Source organism: Triturus cristatus, chromosome 7, assembly GCF_964204655.1.
Source record: "Triturus cristatus chromosome 7, aTriCri1.1, whole genome shotgun sequence".
Classification (NCBI taxonomy): Eukaryota; Metazoa; Chordata; class Amphibia; order Caudata; family Salamandridae; genus Triturus; species Triturus cristatus.
Window position 1 is genome coordinate 476062349 of NC_140590.1, and position 24586 is coordinate 476086934.

Sequence of the window (24586 nt, forward strand, 5' to 3'; positions counted from 1 at the left end):
GAGAGCCGACGGGCTCTAGGTTACGCACCTGCGTTGTTACGAGAGGTACCAGACCTGATATGATTTTAACAGCCTACACTAGCAACCCTACACTCTTCCTACTCCCTGCTGACGAGAGGCAACAACCTCGAAACACGTGTCCAGGGATGGCTAACGCTACTCTGACTTGCACGCACCACTGAGCATAGGCGTACCCGCCGACGCTTACTACAGGGACCACAGTTCATTGGGGTAACACGTTGGTAGGTAAGCAGTGTGCGACCATTTTGTTTAGTTATTTAGTGGCTCCCTGAGCCCCGAGAGCCGACGGGCTCTAGGTTACGCACCTGCGTTGTTACGAGAGGTACCAGACCTGATATGATTTTAACAGCCTACACTAGCAACCCTACACTCTTCCTACTCCCTGCTGACGAGAGGCAACAACCTCGAAACACGTGTCCAGGGATGGCTAACGCTACTCTGACTTGCACGCACCACTGAGCATAGGCGTACCCGCCGACGCTGACTACAGGGACCACAGTTCATTGGGGTAACACGTTGGTAGGTAAGCAGTGTGCGACCATTTTATTTAGTTATTTAGTGGCTCCCTGAGCCCCGAGAGCCGACGGGCTCTAGGTTACGCACCTGCGTTGTTACGAGAGGTACCAGACCTGATATGATTTTAACAGCCTACACTAGCAACCCTACACTCTTCCTACTCCCTGCTGACGAGAGGCAACAACCTCGAAACACGTGTCCAGGGATGGCTAACGCTACTCTGACTTGCACGCACCACTGAGCATAGGCGTACCCGCCGACGCTGACTACAGGGACCACAGTTCATTGGGGTAACACGTTGGTAGGTAAGCAGTGTGCGACCATTTTGTTTAGTTATTTAGTGGCTCCCTGAGCCCCGAGAGCCGACGGGCTCTAGGTTACGCACCTGCGTTGTTACGAGAGGTACCAGACCTGATATGATTTTAACAGCCTACACTAGCAACCCTACACTCTTCCTACTCCCTGCTGATGAGAGGCAACAACCTCGAAACACGTGTCCAGGGATGGCTAACGCTACTCTGACTTGCACGCACCACTAAGCATAGGCGTTCCCGCCGACGCTGACTACAGGGACCACAGTTCATTGGGGTAACACGTTGGTAGGTAAGCAGTGTGCGACCATGTTGTTTAGTTATTTAGTGGCTCCCTGAGCCCCGAGAGCCGACGGGCTCTAGGTTACGCACCTGCGTTGTTACGAGAGGTACCAGACCTGATATGATTTTAACAGCCTACACTAGCAACCCTACACTCTTCCTACTCCCTGCTGACGAGAGGCAACAACCTCGAAACACGTGTCCAGGGATGGCTAACGCTACTCTGCCTTGCACGCACCACTGAGCATAGGCGTACCCGCCGACGCTGACTACAGGGACCACAGTTCATTGGGGTAACACGTTGGTAGGTAAGCAGTGTGCGACCATTTTGTTTAGTTATTTAGTGGCTCCCTGAGCCCCGAGAGCCGACGGGCTCTAGGTTACGCACCTGCGTTGTTACGAGAGGTACCAGACCTGATATGATTTTAACAGCCTACACTAGCAACCCTACACTCTTCCTACTCCCTGCTGACGAGAGGCAACAACCTCGAAACACGTGTCCAGGGATGGCTAACGCTACTCTGACTTGCACGCACCACTGAGCATAGGCGTACCCGCCGACGCTGACTACAGGGACCACAGTTCATTGGGGTAACACGTTGGTAGGTAAGCAGTGTGCGACCATTTTGTTTAGTTATTTAGTGGCTCCCAGAGCCCCGAGAGCCGACGGGCTCTAGGTTACGCACCTGCGTTGTTACGAGAGGTACCAGACCTGATATGATTTTAACAGCCTACACTAGCAACCCTACACTCTTCCTACTCCCTGCTGACGAGAGGCAACAACCTCGAAACACGTGTCCAGGGATGGCTAACGCTACACTGACTTGCACGCAGCACTGAGCATAGGCGTACACGCCGACGCTGACTACAGGGACCACAGTTCATTGGGGTAACACGTTGGTAGGTAAGCAGTGTGCGACCATTTTGTTTAGTTATTTAGTGGCTCCCTGAGCCCCGAGAGCCGACGGGCTCTAGGTTACGCACCTGCGTTGTTACAAGAGGTACCAGACCTGATATGATTTTAACAGCCTACACTAGCAACCCTACACTCTTCCTACTCCCTGCTGACGAGAGGCAACAACCTCGAAACACGTGTCCAGGGATGGCTAACGCTACTCTGACTTGCACGCACCACTGAGCATAGGCGTACCCGCCGACGCTGACTACAGGGACCACAGTTCATTGGGGTAACACGTTGGTAGGTAAGCAGTGTGCGACCATTTTGTTTAGTTATTTAGTGGCTCCCTGAGCCCCGAGAGCCGACGGGCTCTAGGTTACGCACCTGCGTTGTTACGAGAGGTACCAGACCTGATATGATTTTAACAGCCTACACTAGCAACCCTACACTCTTCCTACTCCCTGCTGACGAGAGGCAACAACCTCGAAACACGTGTCCAGGGATGGCTAACGCTACTCTGACTTGCACGCACCACTGAGCATAGGCGTACCCGCCGACGCTGACTACAGGGACCACAGTTCATTGGGGTAACACGTTGGTAGGTAAGCAGTGTGCTACCATTTTGTTTAGTTATTTAGTGGCTCCCTGAGCCCCGAGAGCCGACGGGCTCTAGGTTACGCACCTGCGTTGTTACGAGAGGTACCAGACCTGATATGATTTTACCAGCCTACACTAGCAACCCTACACTCTTCCTACTCCCTGCTGACGAGAGGCAACAACCTCGAAACACGTGTCCAGGGATGGCTAACGCTACTCTGACTTGCACGCACCACTGAGCATAGGCGTACCCGCCGACGCTGACTACAGGGACCACAGTTCATTGGGGTAACACGTTGGTAGGTAAGCAGTGTGCGACCATTTTGTTTAGTTATTTAGTGGCTCCCTGAGCCCCGAGAGCCGACGGGCTCTAGGTTACGCACCTGCGTTGTTACGAGAGGTACCAGACCTGATATGATTTTAACAGCCTACACTAGCAACCCTACACTCTTCCTACTCCCTGCTGACGAGAGGCAACAACCTCGAAACACGTGTCCAGGGATGGCTAACGCTACTCTGACTTGCACGCACCACTGAGCATAGGCGTACCCGCCGACGCTGACTACAGGGACCACAGTTCATTGGGGTAACACGTTGGTAGGTAAGCAGTGTCCGACCATTTTGTTTAGTTATTTAGTGGCTCCCTGAGCCCCGAGAGCCGACGGGCTCTAGGTTACGCACCTGCGTTGTTACGAGAGGTACCAGACCTGATATGATTTTAACAGCCTACACTAGCAACCCTACACTCTTCCTACTCCCTGCTGACGAGAGGCAACAACCTCGAAACACGTGTCCAGGGATGGCTAACGCTACTCTGACTTGCACGCACCACTGAGCATAGGCGTACCCGCCGACGCTGACTACAGGGACCACAGTTCATTGGGGTAACACGTTGCTAGGTAAGCAGTGTGCGACCATTTTGTTTAGTTATTTAGTGGCTCCCTGAGCCCCGAGAGCCGACGGGCTCTAGGTTACGCACCTGCATTGTTACGAGAGGTACCAGACCTGATATGATTTTAACAGCCTACACTAGCAACCCTACACTTTTCCTACTCCCTGCTGACGAGAGGCAACAACCTCGAAACACGTGTCCAGGGATGGCTAACGCTACTCTTACTTGCACGCACCACTGAGCATAGGCGTACCCGCCGACGCTGACTACTGGGACCACAGTTCATTGGGGTAACACGTTGGTAGGTAAGCAGTGTGCGACCATTTTGTGTAGTTATTTAGTGGCTCCCTGAGCCCCAAGAGCCGACGGGCTCTAGGTTACGCACCTGCGTTGTTACGAGAGGTACCAGACCTGATATGATTTTAACGGCCTACACTAGCAACCCTACACTCTTCCTACTCCCTGCTGACGAGAGGCAACAACCTCGAAACACGTGTCCAGGGATGGCTAACGCTACTCTGACTTGCACGCACCACTGAGCATAGGCGTACCCGCCGACGCTGACTACAGGGACCACAGTTCATTGGGATAACACGTTGGTAGGTAAGCAGTGTGCGACCATTTTATTTAGTTATTTAGTGGCTCCCTGAGCCCCGAGAGCCGACGGGCTCTAGGTTACGCACCTGCGTTGTTACGAGAGGTACCAGACCTGGTATGATTTTAACAGCCTACACTAGCAACCCTACACTCTTCCTACTCCCTGCTGACGAGAGGCAACAACCTCGAAACACGTGTCCAGGGATGGCTAACGCTACTCTGACTTGCACGCACCACTGAGCATAGGCGTACCCGCCGACGCTGACTACAGGGACCACAGTTCATTGGGGTAACACGTTGGTAGGTAAGCAGTGTGCGACCATTTTGTTTAGTTATTTAGTGGCTCCCAGAGCCCCGAGAGCCGACGGGCTCTAGGTTACGCACCTGCGTTGTTACGAGAGGTACCAGACCTGATATGATTTTAACAGCCTACACTAGCAACCCTACACTCTTCCTACTCCCTGCTGACGAGAGGCAACAACCTCGAAACACGTGTCCAGGGATGGCTAACGCTACACTGACTTGCACGCAGCACTGAGCATAGGCGTACCCGCCGACGCTGACTACAGGGACCACAGTTCATTGGGGTAACACGTTGGTAGGTAAGCAGTGTGCGACCATTTTGTTTAGTTATTTAGTGGCTCCCTGAGCCCCGAGAGCCGACGGGCTCTAGGTTACGCACCTGCGTTGTTATGAGAGGTACCAGACCTGATATGATTTTAACAGCCTACACTAGCAACCCTACACTCTTCCTACTCCCTGCTGCCTAGAGGCAACAACCTCGAAACACGTGTCCAGGGATGGCTAACGCTACTCTGACTTGCACGCACCACTGAGCATAGGCGTACCCGCCGACGCTGACTACAGGGACCACAGTTCATTGGGGTAACACGTTGGTAGGTAAGCAGTGTGCGACCATTTTGTTTAGTTATTTAGTGGCTCCCTGAGCCCCGAGAGCCGACGGGCTCTAGGTTACGCACCTGCGTTGTTACGAGAGGTACCAGACCTGATATGATTTTAACAGCCTACACTAGCAACCCTACACTCTTCCTACTCCCTGCTGACGAGAGGCAACAACCTCGAAACACGTGTCCAGGGATGGCTAACGCTACTCTGACTTGCACGCACCACTGAGCATAGGCGTACCCGCCGACGCTGACTACAGGGACCACAGTTCATTGGGGTAACACGTTGGTAGGTAAGCAGTGTGCGACCATTTTGTTTAGTTATTTAGTGGCTCCCTGAGCCCCGAGAGCCGACGGGCTCTAGGTTACGCACCTGCGTTGTTACGAGAGGTACCAGACCTGATATGATTTTACCAGCCTACACTAGCAACCCTACACTCTTCCTACTCCCTGCTGACGAGAGGCAACAACCTCGAAACACGTGTCCAGGGATGGCTAACGCTACTCTGACTTGCACGCACCACTGAGCATAGGCGTACCCGCCGACGCTGACTACAGGGACCACAGTTCATTGGGGTAACACGTTGGTAGGTAAGCAGTGTGCGACCATTTTGTTTAGTTATTTAGTGGCTCCCTGAGCCCCGAGAGCCGACGGGCTCTAGGTTACGCACCTGCGTTGTTACGAGAGGTACCAGACCTGATATGATTTTAACAGCCTACACTAGCAACCCTACACTCTTCCTACTCCCTGCTGACGAGAGGCAACAACCTCGAAACACGTGTCCAGGGATGGCTAACGCTACTCTGACTTGCACGCACCACTGAGCATAGGCGTACCCGCCGACGCTGACTACAGGGACCACAGTTCATTGGGGTAACATGTTGGTAGGTAAGCAGTGTGCGACCATTTTGTTTAGTTATTTAGTGGCTCCCTGAGCCCCGAGAGCCGACGGGCTCTAGGTTACGCACCTGCGTTGTTACGAGAGGTACCAGACCTGATATGATTTTAACAGCCTACACTAGCAACCCTTCACTCTTCCTACTCCCTGCTGACGAGAGGCAACAACCTCGAAACACGTGTCCAGGTATGGCTAACGCTACTCTGACTTGCACGCACCACTGAGCATAGGCGTACCCGCCGACGCTGACTACAGGGACCACAGTTCATTGGGGTAACACGTTGCTAGGTAAGCAGTGTGCGACCATTTTGTTTAGTTATTTAGTGGCTCCCTGAGCCCCGAGAGCCGACGGGCTCTAGGTTACGCACCTGCGTTGTTACGAGAGGTACCAGACCTGATATGATTTTAACAGCCTACACTAGCAACCCTACACTCTTCCTACTCCCTGCTGACGAGAGGCAACAACCTCGAAACACGTGTCCAGGGATGGCTAACGCTACTCTGACTTGCACGCACCACTGAGCATAGGCGTACCCGCCGACGCTGACTACAGGGACCACAGTTCATTGGGGTAACACGTTGCTAGGTAAGCAGTGTGCGACCATTTTGTTTAGTTATTTAGTGGCTCCCTGAGCCCCGAGAGCCGACGGGCTCTAGGTTACGCACCTGCATTGTTACGAGAGGTACCAGACCTGATATGATTTTAACAGCCTACACTAGCAACCCTACACTTTTCCTACTCCCTGCTGACGAGAGGCAACAACCTCGAAACACGTGTCCAGGGATGGCTAACGCTACTCTGACTTGCACGCACCACTGAGCATAGGCGTACCCGCCGACGCTGACTACAGGGACCACAGTTCATTGGGGTAACACGTTGGTAGGTAAGCAGTGTGCGACCATTTTGTGTAGTTATTTAGTGGCTCCCTGAGCCCCAAGAGCCGACGGGCTCTAGGTTACGCACCTGCGTTGTTACGAGAGGTACCAGACCTGATATGATTTTAACGGCCTACACTAGCAACCCTACGCTCTTCCTACTCCCTGCTGACGAGAGGCAACTACCTCGAAACACGTGTCCAGGGATGGCTAACGCTACTCTGACTTGCACGCACCACTGAGCATAGGCGTACCCGCCGACGCTGACTACAGGGACCACAGTTCATTGGGGTAACACGTTGGTAGGTAAGCAGTGTGCGACCATTTTGTTTAGTTATTTAGTGGCTCCCTGAGCCCCGAGAGCCGACGGGCTCTAGGTTACGTACCTGCGTTGTTACGAGAGGTACCAGACCTGGTATGATTTTAACAGCCTACACTAGCAACCCTACACTCTTCCTACTCCCTGCTGACGAGAGGCAACAACCTCGAAACACGTGTCCAGGGATGGCTAACGCTACTCTGACTTGCACGCACCACTGAGCATAGGCGTACCCGCCGACGCTGACTACAGGGACCACAGTTCATTGGGGTAACACGTTGGTAGGTAAGCAGTGTGCGACCATTTTGTTTAGTTATTTAGTGGCTCCCAGAGCCCCGAGAGCCGACGGGCTCTAGGTTACGCACCTGCGTTGTTACGAGAGGTACCAGACCTGATATGATTTTAACAGCCTACACTAGCAACCCTACACTCTTCCTACTCCCTGCTGACGAGAGGCAACAACCTCGAAACACGTGTCCAGGGATGGCTAACGCTACACTGACTTGCACGCAGCACTGAGCATAGGCGTACCCGCCGACGCTGACTACAGGGACCACAGTTCATTGGGGTAACACGTTGGTAGGTAAGCAGTGTGCGACCATTTTGTTTAGTTATTTAGTGGCTCCCTGAGCCCCGAGAGCCGACGGGCTCTAGGTTACGCACCTGCGTTGTTACGAGAGGTACCAGACCTGATATGATTTTAACAGCCTACACTAGCAACCCTACACTCTTCCTACTCCCTGCTGACGAGAGGCAACAACCTCGAAACACGTGTCCAGGGATGGCTAACGCTACTCTGACTTGCACGCACCACTGAGCATAGGCGTACCCGCCGACGCTGACTACAGGGACCACAGTTCATTGGGGTAACATGTTGGTAGGTAAGCAGTGTGCGACCATTTTGTTTAGTTATTTAGTGGCTCCCTGAGCCCCGAGAGCCGACGGGCTCTAGGTTACGCACCTGCGTTGTTACGAGAGGTACCAGACCTGATATGATTTTAACAGCCTACACTAGCAACCCTACACTCTTCCTACTCCCTGCTGACGAGAGGCAACAACCTCGAAACACGTGTCCAGGGATGGCTAACGCTACTCTGACTTGCACGCACCACTGAGCATAGGCGTACCCGCCGACGCTGACTACAGGGACCACAGTTCATTGGGGTAACACGTTGGTAGGTAAGCAGTGTGCGACCATTTTGTTTAGTTATTTAGTGGCTCCCTGAGCCCCGAGAGCCGACGGGCTCTAGGTTACGCAACTGCGTTGTTACGAGAGGTACCAGACCTGATATGATTTTACCAGCCTACACTAGCAACCCTACACTCTTCCTACTCCCTGCTGACGAGAGGCAACAACCTCGAAACACGTGTCCAGGGATGGCTAACGCTACTCTGACTTGCACGCACCACTGAGCATAGGCGTACCCGCCGACGCTGACTACAGGGACCACAGTTCATTGGGGTAACACGTTGGTAGGTAAGCAGTGTGCGACCATTTTGTTTAGTTATTTAGTGGCTCCCTGAGCCCCGAGAGCCGACGGGCTCTAGGTTACGCACCTGCGTTGTTACGAGAGGTACCAGACCTGATATGATTTTAACAGCCTACACTAGCAACCCTACACTCTTCCTACTCCCTGCTGACGAGAGGCAACAACCTCGAAACACGTGTCCAGGGATGGCTAACGCTACTCTGACTTGCACGCACCACTGAGCATAGGCGTACCCGCCGACGCTGACTACAGGGACCACAGTTCATTGGGGTAACACGTTGGTAGGTAAGCAGTGTGCGACCATTTTGTTTAGTTATTTAGTGGCTCCCTGAGCCCCGAGAGCCGACGGGCTCTAGGTTACGCACCTGCGTTGTTACGAGAGGTACCAGACCTGATATGATTTTAACAGCCTACACTAGCAACCCTACACTCTTCCTACTCCCTGCTGACGAGAGGCAACAACCTCGAAACACGTGTCCAGGGATGGCTAACGCTACTCTGACTTGCACGCACCACTGAGCATAGGCGTACCCGCCGACGCTGACTACAGGGACCACAGTTCATTGGGGTAACACGTTGCTAGGTAAGCAGTGTGCGACCATTTTGTTTAGTTATTTAGTGGCTCCCTGAGCCCCGAGAGCCGACGGGCTCTAGGTTACGCACCTGCATTGTTACGAGAGGTACCAGACCTGATATGATTTTAACAGCCTACACTAGCAACCCTACACTTTTCCTACTCCCTGCTGACGAGAGGCAACAACCTCGAAACACGTGTCCAGGGATGGCTAACGCTACTCTGACTTGCACGCACCACTGAGCATAGGCGTACCCGCCGACGCTGACTACAGGGACCACAGTTCATTGGGGTAACACGTTGGTAGGTAAGCAGTGTGCGACCATTTTGTGTAGTTATTTAGTGGCTCCCTGAGCCCCAAGAGCCGACGGGCTCTAGGTTACGCACCTGCGTTGTTACGAGAGGTACCAGACCTGATATGATTTTAACGGCCTACACTAGCAACCCTACACTCTTCCTACTCCCTGCTGACGAGAGGCAACAACCTCGAAACACGTGTCCAGGGATGGCTAACGCTACTCTGACTTGCACGCACCACTGAGCATAGGCGTACCCGCCGACGCTGACTACAGGGACCACAGTTCATTGGGGTAACACGTTGGTAGGTAAGCAGTGTGCGACCATTTTGTTTAGTTATTTAGTGGCTCCCTGAGCCCCGAGAGCCGACGGGCTCTAGATTACGCACCTGCGTTGTTACGAGAGGTACCAGACCTGGTATGATTTTAACAGCCTACACTAGCAACCCTACACTCTTCCTACTCCCTGCTGACGAGAGGCAACAACCTCGAAACACGTGTCCAGGGATGGCTAACGCTACTCTGACTTGCACGCACCACTGAGCATAGGCGTACCCGCCGACGCTGACTACAGGGACCACAGTTCATTGGGGTAACACGTTGGTAGGTAAGCAGTGTGCGACCATTTTGTTTAGTTATTTAGTGGCTCCCTGAGCCCCGAGAGCCGACGGGCTCTAGGTTACGCACCTGCGTTGTTACGAGAGGTACCAGACCTGATATGATTTTAACAGCCTACACTAGCAACCCTACACTCTTCCTACTCCTTGCTGACGAGAGGCAACAACCTCGAAACACGTGTCCAGGGATGGCTAACGCTACTCTGACTTGCACGCACCACTGAGCATAGGCGTACCCGCCGACGCTGACTACAGGGACCACAGTTCATTGGGGTAACACGTTGGTAGGTAAGCAGTGTGCGACCATTTTGTTTAGTTATTTAGTGGCTCCCTGAGCCCCGAGAGCCGACGGGCTCTAGGTTACGCACCTGCGTTGTTACGAGAGGTACCCGACCTGATATGATTTTAACAGCCTACACTAGCAACCCTACACTCTTCCTACTCCCTGCTGACGAGAGGCAACAACCTCGAAACACGTGTCCAGGGATGGCTAACGCTACTCTGACTTGCACGCACCACTGAGCATAGGCGTACCCGCCGACGCTGACTACAGGGACCACAGTTCATTGGGGTAACACGTTGGTAGGTAAGCAGTGTGCGACCATTTTGTTTAGTTATTTAGTGGCTCCCTGAGCCCCGAGAGCCGACGGGCTCTAGGTTACGCACCTGCGTTGTTACGAGAGGTACCAGACCTGATATGATTTTAACAGCCTACACTAGCAACCCTACACTCTTCCTACTCCCTGCTGACGAGAGGCAACAACCTCGAAACACGTGTCCAGGGATGGCTAACGCTACTCTGACTTGCACGCACCACTGAGCATAGGCGTACCCGCCGACGCTGACTACAGGGACCACAGTTCATTGGGGTAACACGTTGGTAGGTAAGCAATGTGCGACCATTTTGTTTAGTTATTTAGTGGCTCCCTGAGCCCCGAGAGCCGACGGGCTCTAGGTTACGCACCTGCGTTGTTACGAGAGGTACCAGACCTGATATGATTTTAACAGCCTACACTAGCAATCCTACACTCTTCCTACTCCCTGCTGACGAGAGGCAACAACCTCGAAACACGTGTCCAGGGATGGCTAACGCTACTTTGACTTGCACGCACCACTGAGCATAGGCGTACCCGCCGACGCTGACTACAGGGACCACAGTTCATTGGGGTAACACGTTGGTAGGTAAGCAGTGTGCGACCATTTTGTTTAGTTATTTAGTGGCTCCCTGAGCCCCGAGAGCCGACGAGCTCTAGGTTACGCACCTGCGTTGTTACGAGAGGTACCAGACCTGATATGATTTTAACAGCCTACACTAGCAACCCTACACTCTTCCTACTCCCTGCTGACGAGAGGCAACAACCTCGAAACACGTGTCCAGGGATGGCTAACGCTACTCTGACTTGCACGCACCACTGAGCATAAGCGTACCCGCTGACGCTGACTACAGGGACCACAGTTCATTGGGGTAACACGTTGGTAGGTAAGCAGTGTGCGACCATTTTCTTTAGTTATTTAGAAGCTCCCTGAGCCCCGAGAGCCGACGGGCTCTAGGTTACGCACCTGCGTTGTTACGAGAGGTACCAGACCTGATATGATTTTAACAGCCTACACTAGCAACCCTACACTCTTCCTACTCCCTGCTGACGAGAGGCAACAACCTCGAAACACGTGTCCAGGGATGGCTAACGCTACTCTGACTTGCACGCACCACTGAGCATAGGCGTACCCGCCGACGCTGACTACAGGGACCACAGTTCATTGGGGTAACACGTTGGTAGGTAAGCAGTGTGCGACCATTTTGTTTAGTTATTTAGTGGCTCCCTGAGCCCCGAGAGCCGACGGGCTCTAGGTTACGCACCTGCGTTGTTACGAGAGGTACCAGACCTGATATGATTTTAACAGCCTACACTAGCAACCCTACACTCTTCCTACTCCCTGCTGACGAGAGGCAACAACCTCGAAACACGTGTCCAGGGATGGCTAACGCTACTCTGACTTGCACGCACCACTGAGCATAGGCGTACCCGCCGACGCAGACTACAGGGAGAACAGTTCATTGGGGTAACACGTTGGTAGGTAAGCAGTGTGCGACCATTTTGTTTAGTTATTTAGTGGCTCCCTGAGCCCCGAGAGCCGACGGGCTCTAGGTTACGCACCTGCGTTGTTACGAGAGGTACCAGACCTGATATGATTTTAACAGCCTACACTAGCAACCCTACACTCTTCCTACTCCCTGCTGACGAGAGGCAACAACCTCGAAACACGTGTCCAGGGATGGCTAACGCTACTCTGACTTGCACGCACCACTGAGCATAGGCGTACCCGCCGACGCTGACTACAGGGACCACAGTTCATTAGGGTAACACGTTGGTAGGTAAGCAGTGTGCGACCATTTTGTTTAGTTATTTAGTGGCTCCCTGAGCCCCGAGAGCTGACGGGCTCTAGGTTACGCACCTGCGTTGTTACGAGAGGTACCAGACCTGATATGATTTTAACAGCCTACACTAGCAACCCTACACTCTTCCTACTCCCTGCTGACGAGAGGCAACAACCTCGAAACACGTGTCCAGGGATGGCTAACGCTACTCTGACTTGCACGCACCACTGAGCATAGGCGTACCCGCCGACGCTGACTACAGGGACCACAGTTCATTGGGGTAACACGTTGGTAGGTAAGCAGTGTGCGACCATTTTGTTTAGTTATTTAGTGGCTCCCTGAGCCCCGAGAGCCGACGGGCTCTAGGTTACGCACCTGCGTTGTTACGAGAGGTACCAGACCTGATATGATTTTAACAGCCTACACTAGCAACCCTACACTCTTCCTACTCCCTGCTGACGAGAGGCAACAACCTCGAAACACGTGTCCAGGGATGGCTAACGCTACTCTGACTTGCACGCACCACTGAGCATAGGCGTACCCGCCGACGCTGACTACAGGGACCACAGTTCATTGGGGTAACACGTTGGTAGGTAAGCAGTGTGCGACCATTTTGTTTAGTTATTTAGTGGCTCCTTGAGCCCCGAGAGCCGACGGGCTCTACGTTACGCACCTGCGTTGTTACGAGAGGTACCAGACCTGATATGATTTTAACAGCCTACACTAGCAACCCTACACTCTTCCTACTCCCTGCTGACGAGAGGCAACAACCTCGAAACACGTGTCCAGGGATGGCTAACGCTACTCTGACTTGCACGCACCACTGAGCATAGGCGTACCCGCTGACACTGACTACAGGGACCACAGTTCATTGGGGTAACACGTTGGTAGGTAAGCAGTGTGCGACCATTTTGTTTAGTTATTTAGTGGCTCCCTGAGCCCCGAGAGCCGACGGGCTCTAGGTTACGCACCTGCGTTGTTACGAGAGGTACCAGACCTGATATGATTTTAACAGCCTACACTAGCAACCCTACACTCTTCCTACTCCCTGCTGACGAGAGGCAACAACCTCGAAACACGTGTCCAGGGATGGCTAACGCTACTCTGCCTTGCACGCACCACTGAGCATAGGCGTACCCGCCGACGCTGACTACAGGGACCACAGTTCATTGGGGTAACACGTTGGTAGGTAAGCAGTGTGCGACCATTTTGTTTAGTTATTTAGTGGCTCCCTGAGCCCCGAGAGCCGACGGGCTCTAGGTTACGCACCTGCGTTGTTACGAGAGGTACCAGACCTGATATGATTTTAACAGCCTACACTAGCAACCCTACACTCTTCCTACTCCCTGCTGACGAGAGGCAACAACCTCGAAACACGTGTCCAGGGATGGCTAACGCTACTCTGACTTGCACGCACCACTGAGCATAGGCGTACCCGCCGACGCTGACTACAGGGACCACAGTTCATTGGGGTAACACGTTGGTAGGTAAGCAGTGTGCGACCATTTTGTTTAGTTATTTAGTGGCTCCCAGAGCCCCGAGAGCCGACGGGCTCTAGGTTACGCACCTGCGTTGTTACGAGAGGTACCAGACCTGATATGATTTTAACAGCCTACACTAGCAACCCTACACTCTTCCTACTCCCTGCTGACGAGAGGCAACAACCTCGAAACACGTGTCCAGGGATGGCTAACGCTACACTGACTTGCACGCAGCACTGAGCATAGGCGTACCCGCCGACGCTGACTACAGGGACCACAGTTCATTGGGGTAACACGTTGGTAGGTAAGCAGTGTGCGACCATTTTGTTTAGTTATTTAGTGGCTCCCTGAGCCCCGAGAGCCGACGGGCTCTAGGTTACGCACCTGCGTTGTTACGAGAGGTAACAGACCTGATATGATTTTAACAGCCTACACTAGCAACCCTACACTCTTCCTACTCCCTGCTGACGAGAGGCAACAACCTCGAAACACGTGTCCAGGGATGGCTAACGCTACTCTGACTTGCACGCACCACTGAGCATAGGCGTACCCGCCGACGCTGACTACAGGGACCACAGTTCATTGGGGTAACACGTTGGTAGGTAAGCAGTGTGCGACCATTTTGTTTAGTTATTTAGTGGCTCCCTGAGCCCCGAGAGCCGACGGGCTCTAGGTTACGCACCTGCGTTGTTACGAGAGGTACCAGACCTGATATGATTTTAACAGCCTACACTAGCAACCCTACACTCTTCCTACTCCCTGCTGACGAGAGGCAACAACCTCGAAACACGTGTCCAGGGATGGCTAACGCTACTCTGACTTGCACGCACCACTGAGCATAGGCGTACCCGCCGACGCTGACTACAGGGACCACAGTTCATTGGGGTAACACGTTGGTAGGTAAGCAGTGTGCGACCATTTTGTTTAGTTATTTAGTGGCTCCCTGAGCCCCGAGAGCCGACGGGCTCTAGGTTACGCACCTGCGTTGTTACGAGAGGTACCAGACCTGATATGATTTTACCAGCCTACACTAGCAACCCTACACTCTTCCTACTCCCTGCTGACGAGAGGCAACAACCTCGAAACACGTGTCCAGGGATGGCTAACGCTACTCTGACTTGCACGCACCACTGAGCATAGGCGTACCCGCCGACGCTGACTACAGGGACCACAGTTCATTGGGGTAACACGTTGGTAGGTAAGCAGTGTGCGACCATTTTGTTTAGTTATTTAGTGGCTCCCTGAGCCCCGAGAGCCGACGGGCTCTAGGTTACGCACCTGCGTTGTTACGAGAGGTACCAGACCTGATATGATTTTAACAGCCTACACTAGCAACCCTACACTCTTCCTACTCCCTGCTGACGAGAGGCAACAACCTCGAAACACGTGTCCAGGGATGGCTAACGCTACTCTGACTTGCACGCACCACTGACCATAGGCGTACCCGCCGACGCTGACTACAGGGACCACAGTTCATTGGGGTAACACGTTGGTAGGTAAGCAGTGTGCGACCATTTTGTTTAGTTATTTAGTGGCTCCCTGAGCCCCGAGAGCCGACGGGCTCTAGGTTACGCACCTGCGTTGTTACGAGAGGTACCAGACCTGATATGATTTTAACAGCCTACACTAGCAACCCTACACTCTTCCTACTCCCTGCTGACGAGAGGCAACAACCTCGAAACACGTGTCCAGGGATGGCTAACGCTACTCTGACTTGCACGCACCACTGAGCATAGGAGTACCCGCCGACGCTGACTACAGGGACCACAGTTCATTGGGGTAACACGTTGCTAGGTAAGCAGTGTGCGACCATTTTGTTTAGTTATTTAGTGGCTCCCTGAGCCCCGAGAGCCGACGGGCTCTAGGTTACGCACCTGCATTGTTACGAGAGGTACCAGACCTGATATGATTTTAACAGCCTACACTAGCAACCCTACACTTTTCCTACTCCCTGCTGACGAGAGGCAACAACCTCGAAACACGTGTCCAGGGATGGCTAACGCTACTCTGACTTGCACGCACCACTGAGCATAGGCGTACCCGCCGACGCTGACTACAGGGACCACAGTTCATTGGGGTAACACGTTGGTAGGTAAGCAGTGTGCGACCATTTTGTTTAGTTATTTAGTGGCTCCCTGAGCCCCGAGAGCCGACGGGCTCTAGGTTACGCACCTGCGTTGTTACGAGAGGTACCAGACCTGATATGATTTTACCAGCCTACACTAGCAACCCTACACTCTTCCTACTCCCTGCTGACGAGAGGCAACAACCTCGAAACACGTGTCCAGGGATGACTAACGCTACTCTGACTTGCACGCACCACTGAGCATAGGCGTACCCGCCGACGCTGACTACAGGGACCACAGTTCATTGGGGTAACACGTTGGTAGGTAAGCAGTGTGCGACCATTTTGTTTAGTTATTTAGTGGCTCCCTGAGCCCCGAGAGCCGACGGGCTCTAGGTTACGCACCTGCGTTGTTACGAGAGGTACCAGACCTGATATGATTTTAACAGCCTACACTAGCAACCCTACACTCTTCCTACTCCCTGCTGACGAGAGGCAACAACCTCGAAACACGTGTCCAGGGATGGCTAACGCTACTCTGACTTGCACGCACCACTGAGCATAGGCGTACCCGCCGACGCTGACTACAGGGACCACAGTTCATTGGGGTAACACGTTGGTAGGTAAGCAGTGTGCGACCATTTTGTTTAGTTATTTAGTGGCTCCCTGAGCCCCGAGAGCCGACGGGCTCTAGGTTACGCACCTGCGTTGTTACGAGAGGTACCAGACCTGATATGATTTTAACAGCCTACACTAGCAACCCTACACTCTTCCTACTCCCTGCTGACGAGAGGCAACAACCTCGAAACACGTGTCCAGGGATGGCTAACGCTACTCTGACTTGCACGCACCACTGAGCATAGGCGTACCCGCCGACGCTGACTACAGGGACCACAGTTCATTGGGGTAACACGTTGCTAGGTAAGCAGTGTGCGACCATTTTGTTTAGTTATTTAGTGGCTCCCTGAGCCCCGAGAGCCGACGGGCTCTAGGTTACGCACCTGCATTGTTACGAGAGGTACCAGACCTGATATGATTTTAACAGCCTACACTAGCAACCCTACACTTTTCCTACTCCCTGCTGACGAGAGGCAACAACCTCGAAACACGTGTCCAGGGATGGCTAACGCTACTCTGACTTGCACGCACCACTGAGCATAGGCGTACCCGCCGACGCTGACTACAGGGACCACAGTTCATTGGGGTAACACGTTGGTAGGTAAGCAGTGTGCGACCATTTTGTGTAGTTATTTAGTGGCTCCCTGAGCCCCAAGAGCCGACGGGCTCTAGGTTACGCACCTGCGTTGTTACGAGAGGTACCAGACCTGATATGATTTTAACGGCCTACACTAGCAACCCTACACTCTTCCTACTCCCTGCTGACGAGAGGCAACAACCTCGAAACACGTGTCCAGGGATGGCTAACGCTACTCTGACTTGCACGCACCACTGAGCATAGGCGTACCCGCCGACGCTGACTACAGGGACCACAGTTCATTGGGGTAACACGTTGGTAGGTAAGCAGTGTGCGACCATTTTGTTTAGTTATTTAGTGGCTCCCTGAGCCCCGAGAGCCGACGGGCTCTAGGTTACGCACCTGCGTTGTTACGAGAGTTACCAGACCTGGTATGATTTTAACAGCCTACACTAGCAACCCTACACTCTTCCTACTCCCTGCTGACGAGAGGCAACAACCTCGAAACACGTGTCCAGGGATGGCTAACGCTACTCTGACTTGCACGCACCACTGAGCATAGGCGTACCCGCCGACGCTGACTACAGGGACCACAGTTAATTGGGGTAACACGTTGGTAGGTAAGCAGTGTGCGACCATTTTGTTTAGTTATTTAGTGGCTCCCTGAGCCCCGAGAGCCGACGGGCTCTAGGTTACGCACCTGCGTTGTTACGAGAGGTACCAGACCTGATATGATTTTAACAGCCTACACTAGCAACCCTACACTCTTCCTACTCCTTGCTGACGAGAGGCAACAACCTCGAAACACGTGTCCAGGGATGGCTAACGCTACTCTGACTTGCACGCACCACTGAGCATAGGCGTACCCGCCGACGCTGACTACAGGGACCACAGTTCATTGGGGTAACACGTTGGTAGGTAAGCAGTGTGCGACCATTTTGTTTAGTTATTTAGTGGCTCCCTGAGCCCCGAGAGCCGACGGGCTCTAGGTTACGCACCTGCATTGTTACGAGAGGTACCAGACCTGATATGATTTTAACAGCCTACACTAGCAACCCTACACTTTTCCTACTCCCTGCTGACGAGAGGCAACAACCTCGAAACACGTGTCCAGGGATGGCTAACGCTACTCTGACTTGCACGCACCACTGAGCATAGGCGTACCCGCCGACGCTGACTACAGGGACCACAGTTCATTGGGGTAACACGTTGGTAGGTAAGCAGTGTGCGACCATTTTGTGTAGTTATTTAGTGGCTCCCTGAGCCCCAAGAGCCGACGGGCTCTAGGTTACGCACCTGCGTTGTTACGAGAGGTACCAGACCTGATATGATTTTAACGGCCTACACTAGCAACCCTACACTCTTCCTACTCCCTGCTGACGAGAGGCAACAACCTGGAAACACGTGTCCAGGGATGGCTAACGCTACTCTGACTTGCACGCACCACTGAGCATAGGCGTACCCGCCGACGCTGACTACAGGGACCACAGTTCATTGGGGTAACACGTTGGTAGGTAAGCAGTGTGCGACCATTTTGTTTAGTTATTTAGTGGCTCCCTGAGCCCCGAGAGCCGACGGGCTCTAGGTTACGCACCTGCGTTGTTACGAGAGGTACCAGACCTGGTATGATTTTAACAGCCTACACTAGCAACCCTACACTCTTCCTACTCCCTGCTGACGAGAGGCAACAACCTCGAAACACGTGTCCAGGGATGGCTAACGCTACTCTGACTTGCACGCACCACTGAGCATAGGCGTACCCGCCGACGCTGACTACAGGGACCACAGTTCATTGGGGTAACACGTTGGTAGGTAAGCAGTGTGCGACCATTTTGTTTAGTTATTTAGTGGCTCCCTGAGCCCCGAGAGCCGACGGGCTCTAGGTTACGCACCTGCGTTGTTACGAGAGGTACCAGACCTGATATGATTTTAACAGCCTACACTAGCAACCCTACACTCTTCCTACTCCTTGCTGACGAGAGGCAACAACCTCGAAACACGTGTCCAGGGATGGCTAACGCTACTCTGACTTGCACGCACCACTGAGCATAGGCGTACCCGCCGACGCTGACTACAGGGACCACAGTTCATTGGGGTAACACGTTGGTAGGTAAGCAGTGTGCGACCATTTTGTTTAGTTATTTAGTGGCTCCCTGAGCCCCGAGAGCCGACGGGCTCTAGGTTACGCACCTGCGTTGTTACGAGAGGTACCCGACCTGATATGATTTTAACAGCCTACACTAGCAACCCTACACTCTTCCTACTCCCTGCTGACGAGAGGCAACAACCTCGAAACACGTGTCCAGGGATGGCTAACGCTACTCTGACTTGCACGCACCACTGAGCATAGGCGTACCCGCCGACGCTGACTACAGGGACCACAGTTCATTGGGGTAACACGTTGGTAGGTAAGCAATGTGCGACCATTTTGTTTAGTTATTTAGTGGCTCCCTGAGCCCCGAGAGCCGACGGGCTCTAGGTTACGCACCTGCGTTGTTACGAGAGGTACCAGACCTGATATGATTTTAACAGCCTACACTAGCAACCCTACACTCTTCCTACTCCCTGCTGACGAGAGGCAACAACCTCGAAACACGTGTCCAGGGATGGCTAACGCTACTTTGACTTGCACGCACCACTGAGCATAGGCGTACCCGCCGACGCTGACTACAGGGACCACAGTTCATTGGGGTAACACGTTGGTAGGTAAGCAGTGTGCGACCATTTTGTTTAGTTATTAAGTGGCTCCCTGAGCCCCGAGAGCCGACGGGCTCTAGGTTACGCACCTGCGTTGTTACGAGAGGTACCAGACCTGATATGATTTTAACAGCCTACACTAGCAACCCTACACTCTTCCTACTCCCTGCTGACGAGAGGCAACAACCTCGAAACACGTGTCCAGGGATGGCTAACGCTACTCTGACTTGCACGCACCACTGAGCATAAGCGTACCCGCTGACGCTGACTACAGGGACCACAGTTCATTGGGGTAACACGTTGGTAGGTAAGCAGTGTGCGACCATTTTCTTTAGTTATTTAGAAGCTCCCTGAGCCCCGAGAGCCGACGGGCTCTAGGTTACGCACCTGCGTTGTTACGAGAGGTACCAGACCTGATATGATTTTAACAGCCTACACTAGCAACCCTACACTCTTCCTACTCCCTGCTGACGAGAGGCAACAACCTCGAAACACGTGTCCAGGAATGGCTAACGCTACTCTGACTTGCACGCACCACTGAGCATAGGCGTACCCGCCGACGCTGACTACAGGGACCACAGTTCATTGGGGTAACACGTTGGTAGGTAAGCAGTGTGCGACCATTTTGTTTAGTTATTTAGTGGCTCCCTGAGCCCCGAGAGCCGACGGGCTCTAGGTTACGCACCTGCGTTGTTACGAGAGGTACCAGACCTGATATGATTTTAACAGCCTACACTAGCAACCCTACACTCTTCCTACTCCCTGCTGACGAGAGGCAACAACCTCGAAACACGTGTCCAGGGATGGCTAACGCTACTCTGACTTGCACGCACCACTGAGCATAGGCGTACCCGCCGACGCAGACTACAGGGAGAACAGTTCATTGGGGTAACACGTTGGTAGGTAAGCAGTGTGCGACCATTTTGTTTAGTTATTTAGTGGCTCCCTGAGCCCCGAGAGCCGACGGGCTCTAGGTTACGCACCTGCGTTGTTACAAGAGGTACCAGACCTGATATGATTTTAACAGCCTACACTAGCAACCCTACACTCTTCCTACTCCCTGCTGACGAGAGGCAACAACCTCGAAACACGTGTCCAGGGATGGCTAACGCTACTCTGACTTGCACGCACCACTGAGCATAGGCGTACCCGCCGACGCTGACTACAGGGACCACAGTTCATTGGGGTAACACGTTGGTAGGTAAGCAGTGTGCGACCATTTTGTTTAGTTATTTAGTGGCTCCCTGAGCCCCGAGAGCCGACGGGCTCTAGGTTACGCACCTGCGTTGTTACGAGAGGTACCAGACCTGATATGATTTTAACAGCCTACACTAGCAACCCTACACTCTTCCTACTCCCTGCTGACGAGAGGCAACAACCTCGAAACACGTGTCCAGGGATGGCTAACGCTACTCTGACTTGCACGCACCACTGAGCATAGGCGTACCCGCCGACGCTGACTACAGGGACCACAGTTCATTGGGGTAACACGTTGGTAGGTAAGCAGTGTGCGACCATTTTGTTTAGTTATTTAGTGGCTCCCTGAGCCCCGAGAGCCGACGGGCTCTAGGTTACGCACCTGCGTTGTTACGAGAGGTACCAGACCTGATATGATTTTAACAGCCTACACTAGCAACCCTACACTCTTCCTACTCCCTGCTGACGAGAGGCAACAACCTCGAAACACGTGTCCAGGGATGGCTAACGCTACTCTGACTTGCACGCACCACTGAGCATAGGCGTACCCGCCGACGCTGACTACAGGGACCACAGTTCATTGGGGTAACACGTTGGTAGGTAAGCAGTGTGCGACCATTTTGTTCAGTTATTTAGTGGCTCCTTGAGCCCCGAGAGCCGACGGGCTCTAGGTTACGCACCTGCGTTGTTACGAGAGGTACCAGACCTGATATGATTTTAACAGCCTACACTAGCAACCCTACACTCTTCCTACTCCCTGCTGACGAGAGGCAACAACCTCGAAACACGTGTCCAGGGATGGCTAACGCTACTCTGACTTGCACGCACCACTGAGCATAGGCGTACCCGCTGACGCTGACTACAGGGACCACAGTTCATTGGGGTAACACGTTGGTAGGTAAGCAGTGTGCGACCATTTTGTTTAGTTATTTAGTGGCTCCCTGAGCCCCGAGAGCCGACGGGCTCTAGGTTACGCACCTGCGTTGTTACGAGAGGTACCAGACCTGATATGATTTTAACAGCCTACACTAGCAACCCTACACTCTTCCTACTCCCTGCTGACGAGAGGCAACAACCTCGAAACACGTGTCCAGGGATGGCTAACGCTACTCTGACTTGCACGCACCACTGAGCATAGGCGTACCCGCCGACGCTGACTACAGGGACCACAGTTCATTGGGGTAACACGTTGGTAGGTAAGCAGTGTGCGACCATTTTATTTAGTTATTTAGTGGCTCCCTGAGCCCCGAGAGCCGACGGGCTCTAGGTTACGCACCTGCGTTGTTACGAGAGGTACCAGACCTGATATGATTTTAACAGCCTACACTAGCAACCCTACACTCTTCCTACTCCCTGCTGACGAGAGGCAACAACCTCGAAACACGTGTCCAGGGATGGCTAACGCTACTCTGACTTGCACGCACCACTGAGCATAGGCGTACCCGCCGACGCTGACTACAGGGACCACAGTTCATTGGGGTAACACGTTGGTAGGTAAGCAGTGTGCGACCATTTTGTTTAGTTATTTAGTGGCTCCCTGAGCCCCGAGAGCCGACGGGCTCTAGGTTACGCACCTGCGTTGTTACGAGAGGTACCAGACCTGATATGATTTTAACAGCCTACACTAGCAACCCTACACTCTTCCTACTCCCTGCTGACGAGAGGCAACAACCTCGAAACACGTGTCCAGGGATGGCTAACGCTACTCTGACTTGCACGCACCACTGAGCATAGGCGTTCCCGCCGACGCTGACTACAGGGACCACAGTTCATTGGGGTAACACGTTGGTAGGTAAGCAGTGTGCGACCATGTTGTTTAGTTATTTAGTGGCTCCCTGAGCCCCGAGAGCCGACGGGCTCTAGGTTACGCACCTGCGTTGTTACGAGAGGTACCAGACCTGATATGATTTTAACAGCCTACACCAGCAACCCTACACTCTTCCTACTCCCTGCTGACGAGAGGCAACAACCTCGAAACACGTGTCCAGGGATGGCTAACGCTACTCTGCCTTGCACGCACCACTGAGCATAGGCGTACCCGCCGACGCTGACTTCAGGGACCACAGTTCATTGGGGTAACACGTTGGTAGGTAAGCAGTGTGCGACCATTTTGTTTAGTTATTTAGTGGCTCCCTGAGCCCCGAGAGCCGACGGGCTCTAGGTTACACACCTGGGTTGTTACGAGAGGTACCAGACCTGATATGATTTTAACAGCCTACACTAGCAACCCTACACTCTTCCTACTCCCTGCTGACGAGAGGCAACAACCTCGAAACACGTGTCCAGGGATGGCTAACGCTACTCTGACTTGCACGCACCACTGAGCATAGGCGTACCCGCCGACGCTGACTACAGGGACCACAGTTCATTGGGGTAACACGTTGGTAGGTAAGCAGTGTGCGACCATTTTGTTTAGTTATTTAGTGGCTCCCTGAGCCCCGAGATCCGACGGGCTCTAGGTTACGCACCTGCGTTGTTACGAGAGGTACCAGACCTGATATGATTTTAACAGCCTACACTAGCAACCCTACACTCTTCCTACTCCCTGCTGACGAGAGGCAACAACCTCGAAACACGTGTCCAGGGATGGCTAACGCTACACTAACTTGCACGCACCACTGAGCATAGGCGTACCCGCCGACGCTGACTACAGGGACCACAGTTCATTGGGGTAACACGTTGGTAGGTAAGCAGTGTGCGACCATGTTGTTTAGTTATTTAGTGGCTCCCTGAGCCCCGAGAGCCGACGGGCTCTAGGTTACGCACCTGCGTTGTTACGAGAGGTACCAGACCTGATATGATTTTAACAGCCTACACCAGCAACCCTACACTCTTCCTACTCCCTGCTGACGAGAGGCAACAACCTCGAAACACGTGTCCAGGGATGGCTAACGCTACTCTGCCTTGCACGCACCACTGAGCATAGGCGTACCCGCCGACGCTGACTACAGGGACCACAGTTCATTGGGGTAACACGTTGGTAGGTAAGCAGTGTGCGACCATTTTGTTTAGTTATTTAGTGGCTCCCTGAGCCCCGAGAGCCGACGGGCTCTAGGTTACACACCTGGGTTGTTACGAGAGGTACCAGACCTGATATGATTTTAACAGCCTACACTAGCAACCCTACACTCTTCCTACTCCCTGCTGACGAGAGGCAACAACCTCGAAACACGTGTCCAGGGATGGCTAACGCTACTCTGACTTGCACGCACCACTGAGCATAGGCGTACCCGCCGACGCTGACTACAGGGACCACAGTTCATTGGGGTAACACATTGGTAGGTAAGCAGTGTGCGACCATTTTGTTTAGTTATTTAGTGGCTCCCTGAGCCCCGAGATCCGACGGGCTCTAGGTTACGCACCTGCGTTGTTACGAGAGGTACCAGACCTGATATGATTTTAACAGCCTACACTAGCAACCCTACACTCTTCCTACTCCCTGCTGACGAGAGGCAACAACCTCGAAACACGTGTCCAGGGATGG